General features: G+C 41.2%; 1 pseudogene; it reads left to right on the forward strand.

Moving 5' to 3' along the window:
- Positions 1–265: 265 nt before the first annotated feature.
- On the forward strand, positions 266–8742 carry LOC125206725 (annotated as a pseudogene).
- Positions 8743–9609: the final 867 nt, after the last annotated feature.

A 9609-nucleotide genomic window follows, 5' to 3' on the forward strand; every position in this document is an offset into this window, starting at 1 on the left:
GGACACGAAAATACTATTCGAAACACTTTATTTTTATCTCGCCCACTTACTTCTTTAGCTTTTACTTTGTAACTAAAAAGATTAAGTTCATCCAAGGCTCGAGTTTCCACAAAAAAAAACTTCACGAAAAGAGAGAACGTTACATATCTAGTTCCATATTAAAATATCGAAAGCAAACTAATGGTGCGGGTATTACAAAATATGTATAACAAACAATATTCTGCAACATATCCTTCATGATAGCTGTAGATTCATGAAAACAAACATGGAGGCCATTGTGGCATATTTTGTCCCTCATTTCCTTCTTCCCTTCCCTATCTGTCTCTTCTCGATCATCTTGAGAAGAAGCTCTGATGATCGAAAAAAACTCCCTCCCGGCTCCCGGGGCTGGCCGGTCCTGGGGGAGAATCTCAAGTTCGCCCACAGCCCGGAGAAATTTGTCTCAGTCGAAACACTCCCCCGAGATCTTCCAAAACTCTTTGCTCGGAGAGAAAATGACAACATTTTGTGGCGCGAAAGGCAACAAGTTCCTCTTCACGAATGAGAACAAACTCCTTGCCTCCTGGTGGCCTCAATCACTCCAGAAAGTCTTGTGGTTTCCCCAAAAAATCGACGATAGCAATTCCACCTACAACCGCACCCTCCACCGCGACGTCCTGTCTCCCGAGGCGCTCAAGAAATTTGTGCCCGTGATGGACGTGTTGGCGTGTGAGCACATGGCGCGTCACTGGAAGCCTAATACCATCGTGAAGGTTCTCCCGTTGTCGAAGATTTACACGTTCGAGCTGGCGTGCAGGCTGTTTATGAGCGTGGTGGATCCGGGGCACGTGAGGAAGATCTACGACCCATTTTCCGAGGTGACCGTGCCCGTGGATCTGCCTGGGACGGCCTACAGACGCGCGATCCGGGCAGGAGAGTTTATTAGGGGGGAGCTGATGAGGATAGTTGAGCAGCGGAGGGAGGAGATGCACGAGGAACGAGACTTTCTTTCGAAGATGGTGGAGCTGAGGGATGAAGATGGGGAGTTTTTGAGCGCGAAGAAGATTTGTAACGAATTAATTGTTATGTTGATTGCTAGCTATGATACAACTAGATCTGCAATTACTGGTGTCATCAATCATCTTGCTCTATTTCCCCATATTTACAGTGAGATCTTCAAAGGTAATGTTCACTTTGTAATGTACTCGCTCCGTCCCGGCTAAGATAGACACATTTCTTAGTCGGTACGGGATTTTTGGAGTTGCTGGTTAATGTGGTTAATTGGAGAGAGAATGAGTGTGTGGAAGTATTTAATTGGAAAAAGAAAAAAAGTACTTTGAGTGTATTATTTGGAGAGAGAAAGTTACCAAAAATAGAAATGTGACATCTTAGGCCTTGACAAACTAAAAAGGAAAGTGTGTTGTTAGTATGCCTTGAATTTGTATAGGATTAGGTTTTCTAATTGGGATAGGATTATGTTTCCTAGGCCCAGTCTGTCTAATGTGTGCCTATATATATGGGAGTAGAGCACATAATCTGTATCTGAAAACCACAGTCATAATACAATTTGTTCTTCGTTCTTGCCTGTGGACGTAGCCAACACAACATTGGTGAACCACGTAAATTCTGTGTCTATTTACGTTCTTTTGTTCCTCGATTCACAATTTCCCTATTTGTCATAACAAACTGGTATCAGAGCCTTGGTTTTCGAACTAGGGTTTTGAATTCCGCTGCGAGGGTTTTGTCTGGTAAATCGAGATGTCTACTCTGAACGTGAAGGTTGACAAATTCACCGGGAGAAATAGTTTTGGTTTATGGTAGATCAAGATGCGATCTCTGCTGAAGCAGCATGGTTTGTGGGAGCCGCTCAAAACAAAGAAGGCTACAGAGGATGATAAGGAGTGGGCAACCTTAGACGAAAAGGCCCACTCGACCATCATATTGAGCCTGTCTGACGATGTTATCATCGAAGTTGCGGATCAGGAGACGGCTGCTACTCTTTGGGAAAAGTTGGAGAGTCTATGCATGACGAAGTCTCTAACAAACAAGTTGCTCTTGAAGCAACGTTTGTTTCGGTTACGCATGCAGGAAGGTACGCCCCTTCGGGATCATCTGCAAAATTTGAATAAAATTTTGCTAGATTTGCGTAATGTTAAAGTTAAAGTAGAAGACGAGGATGCTGCTTTAATTTTGCTTGTGTCTCTGCCTGAATCTTACGATAATTTTGTTGAGTCTTTTATGACTAGCAAAGAAACTCTTTCGTTGGAGGATGTTCGATCCGCTCTCCATATCAGAGAGGATCGTCAACAGGAAACGAGTTCAGCCACAAAAGATCTGCCATCGGGATTATCTGTTACGGGTAAAGGAAAAGAAATTCGGACAGAAGAAGCAGAACTCAAAAGGTTCAAAAGGTCCTAAAGGCCCTAAGCCAGATGATATCTGCAGATATTGTAAAGAACCAGGGCATTGGAAGGCTGATTGTCCAAGGATAAAGAAGAAATTGGGCAAGAAGGAAGATGCTAACGGTTCTGCGACTGTGGCAGAAGCTGATGACACAAATTCGGAAGAAGAATTGGCCTTGGTTGCGGATGAACAACCACACTGTAATGATGTGTGGATTTTGGATTATGGAGCGTCATATCATCTCTGTCCTCACAGGGAGTATTTCCACACTTATGAGTAGATAGATGGAGGCAATGTTACCATGACCAACAGTATTGTCTGCAAGGTGGTTGGCATCGGCTCAAATAGGATTAGGACTCATGATGGGGTCTTCTGCACCTTGAACGATGTTAGGCATGTTACACAGATAACGAAGAATCTGATATCCCTGCGTACTTAAGGGGTTCAGTTTCAAAGGTGAAGGTGGAGTAATGCGTATTTTGAAAGGTTCGAAGATGGTTCTGAAAGCTTTGAAACGGGGTACCTTGTATGTTCTGAGAGGTTCCATCGTAGCAAATTCTGCTGATATTGCATCATCCGAGGGTTGCAACCAAGGATATGACCAAGCTGTGGCATATGAGGCTCGGTCATATGGGAGAACGTGGTATGAGAATCATGTCGAATTGTGATTTTCTTTCGGGCCATAAGGTGCAGAAACTTGATTTCTGCGAACACTGTGTGTTGGGGAAGCTTCATCACAACAAGTTTCCAAAGAAGGGTGTTCATCGAACGAAGGGGTCACTTGACTACATTCATATGGATTGTTGGAGTACCTCACGTGTTGAGTCTATTGGAGGACACAAGTATTTTGTGTCGATGATTGATGACTACTCGAGAATGACTTGGGTGTTTATGATGAAACATAAATGAGAGGCATTCAAGAAGTTCAAAGAGTGGAAGACTCTAATTGAAAACCAGACTGGGAAGAAGATCAAGCGATTGAGAACAGATAACGGTCTGGAATTTTGTTCGTCTGAGTTCGATGAGTTCTGTAGGAGTGAAGGGATCGTTCGCCATCACACCATTAGACATACACCACAGCAGAATGGTGTGGCAGAACGCATGAATCAGACGTTGTTGGAGAGAGCAAGATGCATGCTCTTCCAAGCCGGTTTGACTAGGAAGGTTTGGGCGGAGGCAGTAAACACGGCTTGTTATTTGATCAACTGTGGACCTCACACTGACATTGACTGCAAGACACCGTACGAGGTATGGTCTGATTCACCTGCAGATTACTCTATGTTGAGAGTTTTTGGGAGTACTGTTTACTATCATGTGAGTGAAGGTAAATTGGAACCAAGAGCTAAGAAGGGAGTATTTGTTGGTTATGGAGATGGAGTTAAGGGGTACAAAATTTGGTCATCTTCAGAGGGTAGAATTATTCTCATTCGGAATGTGGTGTTTGATGAAAATTCTATGCTTAACTCTACGGTGAAGTCTATTGCTACAAAGGATCTGGATAGTGTTGCTGAACAGATGGACCTGCAAGTCACTCACGATGTGAGTGAATCACAACTCCAAGGTGGAGAAGATCAACACACTACTGCTGAAGCCGCTGATACTTCTTGTTCGGATATTCATCCACAAGCTCGTCAGAGAAGCATTGCTATTGACAGAGCTAGGAGGACAAATGTGAAGCCTCCGTTGATGTATGGTTTTGAGGATATGATGGCATATGCATTGCAAGTTGCCAATAAGGTCGAAAATGAGCCTTCAGCAGATGAACCACCTACCTACAAGGAAGCTGTTTCGGACACTGAGCGTGCCAAGTGGCTCGCTGCAATGGAAGAAGAGATAAAATCAATTTTCAAGAACCTGACTTAGGAATTGGTTCCACGGCCTAAGGGGAGAAAGATTGTCATTTGCAAATGGATTTTCAAGAAGAAGGATGACACTACACCAGATGAGGGTATTAGATACAAGGCTCGTTTAGTTGCAAGAGGGTTCACGCAGAAGGAGGGGGTTGACTATAATGAGATTTTCTCACCAGTGGTCAGACACACTTCCATCAGAGTGTTTCTTGCGATAGTTGCACATTATGATTTGGAGCTTGAGCAACTAGATGTGAAGACGACTTTCCTACACGGATTGGTTGAGGAGGATATCTACATGATTCAGCCAGATGGATTTGTGGTTCTGGGCAAGGAGGATTATGTGTGCAAGTTGAAGAAGTCCTTGTATTGGACTAAAGCAGTCTCCGAGGCAGTGGTATAAGAGATTTGACAGTTACATGGTCAAGCTGGGATTCAGCAGGAGTCCGTATGAATGTTGTGTCTATCACAACAAAGCTGATGATGGTTCTATGGTCTATCTTGTTCTATATGTGGATGATATGCTCATAGCTGCGAAGTCGAAGTCTGAAGTACAGAAGTTGAAAGCTCAACTTAGTGCTGAGTTTGATATAAAAGATTTGGGTGTTGCGAAGAAAATTCTGGGCATGGAGATTTCTAGAGATAGAGAAAAGAAGAAGCTTTCTCTGTCACAGAAGAGCTACATTGAGAAGATTTTGTCAAGATTTGACATGTCTGCATCTAAGGCTATTGATACTCCAAGTGCCACAAACATTCATTTGTCATCTGATCTTGCACCGAAATCCGAAGTTGAGGAGGAGTACATGTCTCGAGTCCCGTACTCTAATGCAGTAGGGAGTTTGATGTACGTCATGGTCTGTACTAGGCCAGATAATGCATGTTGTCAGCGTTGTTAGCAGGTTCATGGGAAATCCTGGAAAGGAGCACTGGCAGGCTGTGAAGAGGATCTTTCGTTACTTGAGAGGTACTGTAACGCCCCGCTTTTTCGAACCCTAATTTTTGGGACGTGAAAATTTTTGCATTAAATGCTTTTAATGCTATGATGAGTGAATTAATTGCAATATTCTATGTGAATTAATTGCGATATGGAGTTGAGTTTGAATTGAATAGTCAAACTTGTTGAATATGTGACGTGGCTATTGAATAGTCAATATTGTGGAAAATATGACATGGCCGGGGAATGGTCAAAGTCGTTGGAAAATGTGAAGTGGAGGTGAAATCCGAATATGTGGATATTTTAATGTGGGGAGAAATAATAATTGTGGTGAATTATTTTCCTAAGGGATGAGTGAGAATTAAATAGGAGCATTATTTAATCATGTGGAATTTTCGACCCCCTCCTATTTATTGGAAAGAAATCCTATTTTTCTTGGATTTAATTATTGCTTGGGATAATTATCCGAATTAAATCCAAAGTCCGAATATTCCTTATTTATTGATGAAATTTTCGAAACCCTATATTGTCTCAAGGGTGATTTTCGAAAATCCCTATTTTATGGGAGAAGGGATTTTAATATTATATTATTTGATCCCTTGTTTATTCTCTTTCATAAATAAATTCAAATATCCTAGCATATCTTGCCATATCTTGTTTAAATAATATTTAATAATTGATTCCTTATGAAGAATCAAATCCAACGCCTTTTCCTTTTTAATTGGAGAGATTTTTATTATTTTCTTGCTCCGTGATATTTTATTCTACTCCGTGAAATATCTAAATTAAATCATAGGCTAATTAATATAGCCTAAATTTCGAATCCCCCTTATTTCTCACTAGAATTAACGCCCCTTCTCCCTAAAATCTCTCCAAATCTTTAATTTATTTAATTAAAGATATTATATTTTGCACTCTATAAATAAGAGTGAGAGACCTAACCCTAGCACACCAAAATAACGCCTCCCACTCTTGGAAAAACCGTCTCCCACTCTTGGATAAACCGTCTCCCACTTCTCCAATCTCTCTCATATTTTTCTCCTACTTTCTCCATTAATTCTTCATCTTTTGGAGAAGAATTGAAGCTGAAATTCAAGATTTTGTTGAAAAATCAAGATCCTACTTGTTTCCTACCGATTGTTCTATTGAAAAGGTGATAGTTCGCGTTCCCGGTATGATAACAAGAAGAAGTGCGTTTTTGAACTCGAAGGAAATCGAGGTGGGCTTTATTCTTAAACTCTTCTATGTGCAAATTTATGATGTTGGAGAAATAAGGGTGGATTAAACTGTTATGCCATGCCTATGAATTATTTTGGATATTGTGTGTGCCTGATGCCTAGATTGTGAGTACGCTCCATTAGGCTAAAGGGCTATATAAACGAATTCGGGTCTGAGTAGGGCCGAAAACCCTATCAGGCTAGTGTACACTGCTATGAGATCGGGAGCCGTCCTTGCTAGTCGGCCGGTCTCGTGGGCGAAAGTGTGGCCACACTTCGTCGCACCATATGAAATGATAATTGATGAGAAAATGGGAGGTATTGTTTGACTGGCCAGTCCATGAAATATTTTGTGATACTCGATACTTATCTTTAAATAAATGCAAAACCTCGAGTTCACTATGGTAAGGGTGGCATAACTATTAAAATGTTTTGGCATGAGTCCACTGAGTATGTTTAAAATACTCAGCCCTGCATGTGTTTTCCCTATGTGCAGGTTGAGCGGCGACGGGCGGTCGGTGGTGTTGAGATGGTTGAATCGAATAATATGGATGGTTGGGATTTTGAGTGTAGTCGTGTCTTCATACATGGCTTCGCTTTCTCTTGAAATGCTTCCGCTGAATGTTTTGAAACTTATTATCTTTGGTTGGTTTGAACCTATTGGAATATTGGGAAATTATTGCGTTTTGTTGGAGCTACAATAAACCTTTGATTTTTGAGCTTAACCTATGCTATCTATTAAATCTTGATCTTCGTATTTAAAGCCGTTGACTTGTTGCGTTGATCTTCATTAAACACTTTGTCAAATCTCTTTAAATGAAACCCTAGTCTACATTTCTTGTTGCCTTAAGTTTGCCTAGTTAACAGTCGCCGTATTTATTATACCCTAGAAATCCGGGCTGTTACAAGTACGTCTGATGTTGGTCTCATTTATGGAGGTGATACTCACTGTTTAGTGACTGGTTATTCTGATTCTGACTACGCTAGAGATGTCGATAGTAGAAGATCTATGACCGGTTATGTTTTCACTCTTAGTGGTTCTGTTGTTAGTTGGAAAACAACTTTGTCTACCACTGAAGCAGAGTATATGGCGTTGACAGAAGCTGCTAAAGAGGGAATATGGTTGCAAGGGCTAGTTGGTGATCTTGGTTTACATCAAATCAAGCTGTTGTGTTCTGTGACAGTAAGAGCACTATTTGTTTAGCCAAGGATCAAGTCCATCATGAGAGGACTAAGCATATTGATGTGAGCTATCATTTTCTAAGAGATGAGAAGAGAATTGAGGTGAAGAAAGTAGGTATTGCTGATAATCTTGCAGAGCAAATTCCAACATTGTTTGGACTTGCTTAATGTCATGAGATGTTAGTTGCCCATGGAGAAGTTTGTTTGTCTGGTGTTATGATGATGCGTCTGCAAGAGAGAATTCAAGTCAAGGTGGAGATTTGTTAGTATGCCTTGAATTTGTATAGGATTAGGTTTCCTAATTGGGATAGGATTATGTTTCCTTGGCCAAGTCTGTCTAATGTGTGCCTATATATATGGGAGTAGAGCACATAATCTGTATCTGAAAACCGCAGTCATAATACAATATGTTCTCCGTTTTTTCCCGTGGACGTAGCCAACACAACGTTGGTGAACCACGTAAATTCTGTGTCTTTACATTCTTTTGTTTCTCGATTCACAATTGCCCTATTTGTCATAACATGTGTCATAATAGATAGACTAATTTTTGTGGACGGACCAAAATGGTATTGTCTGTTTTCAAATGAAACAGAACAAATGGCGATAGCAGAGTCAAAAGGCCCCGGTGAGCTGCTGGGATGGGACGAAATCGAGAAGATGAAGTACTCATGGGAGTAGTTAGTTATAGTGTGCTTTGTAAGTTCAGCAAGAGTCTTCTTTTTTCCTTAAACTTGTTTAACTGTTTGATCAATATGTTGCATTAGTTTAAGTAGAATGGATCATGATTTGTCAATAAGATGATAAAGTTGATATAGTATGTTGTTTTTAAGCTTTTTTCTAACACATTTTAGTAGGTCTTGATTTCCCATCATCTAAATGGGCTCTTGATCTTAGTGCCTTCGTCTTCGGGCCATCCCATTCGCCTACTGTTTCTCCAACGAGCTCCCCTGCAATGAGCAACGTGAAGTCTCTGCCACCATTATCAAGTATGGCACCCCCACCTCCTCCTCCAAGAAAGGTACCTGTTTTTCTTGATCAAATCTTCTCTTTCTCGACAAAACAAGCGAAAAAGAGAGTTATACTTGTTATCGATCTTGTAGGATGTGCATCTGTCACGTGCACTGAGCTGCTGACATTCACACCACTCGGAGAAATGTGTGCCTGTGTTTTGGCCTAATCAAGTCAGGCTCCAATTCAGCCTCTCTCTGTATGCATTTTTTGTCAAGACATAATAAAAGGAGAGAAGATTACAGAATTAATGGTGAAGAATATTTGATTGACTAGGATTGATACCATTACATATTTTCCTAGAATAGATTGATTGTATTTACCATAGATAGAAAATTCTCACACCTATATAATAAGGTGATGAAGTCTATTGTAATACAACACAGAAATATACAAAACCGATCTTCTACTCCCAAACGCTTTCTCAATTACCATCTTTGAGATGGTATCAGAGCATGTTAATTCGGGCTTGAGACTCAGAAAATTATCATCATAGTCTCGAGTACCCTTCCCGGCCTTTTTCAAACCTGCAAAACACAGCCAACAAAATGTCAGATTCCGAACCTGAAACACCTCCGAAAAACAACTAGCCAATAACCCTTTCAGCCGAACAATTCGCTGAGTTCATGAGACTAAGTATGTCTCAGAAAAATCCAAACCAACCGCCTTCATCTATTGAATCACTAGGCGAGGTGCGCCTAGCAGAAAAGCTCAACGGGGATAACTACCCCCTATGGGCGAAACTGACGAGGAGGGGGATCCGGGGGAAAGGTCTGGCATCTCACATAACTGGAGTTACAGATCCTCTCCCACCGACAGATCCAAACTACAATCGATGGCAACAGCGGGATGATTGTTGTTTCAACTGGATTATAAACAATATTGATGCCAGCCTAGTCAATGAGGTTTCCCAATACGAAATGACATACGACTTGTGGGATAGTCTAGCCACGACGTATGGAAGCGGCGCCGACCAATTCCAGATTTCAGACCTGCACCGACAAGCATATAGCATCAAACAAGGAAACTTATCACT

The sequence above is a fragment of the Salvia hispanica genome, chromosome 2 (assembly GCF_023119035.1).
Source record: "Salvia hispanica cultivar TCC Black 2014 chromosome 2, UniMelb_Shisp_WGS_1.0, whole genome shotgun sequence".
NCBI classification, from domain to species: domain Eukaryota; kingdom Viridiplantae; phylum Streptophyta; class Magnoliopsida; order Lamiales; family Lamiaceae; genus Salvia; species Salvia hispanica.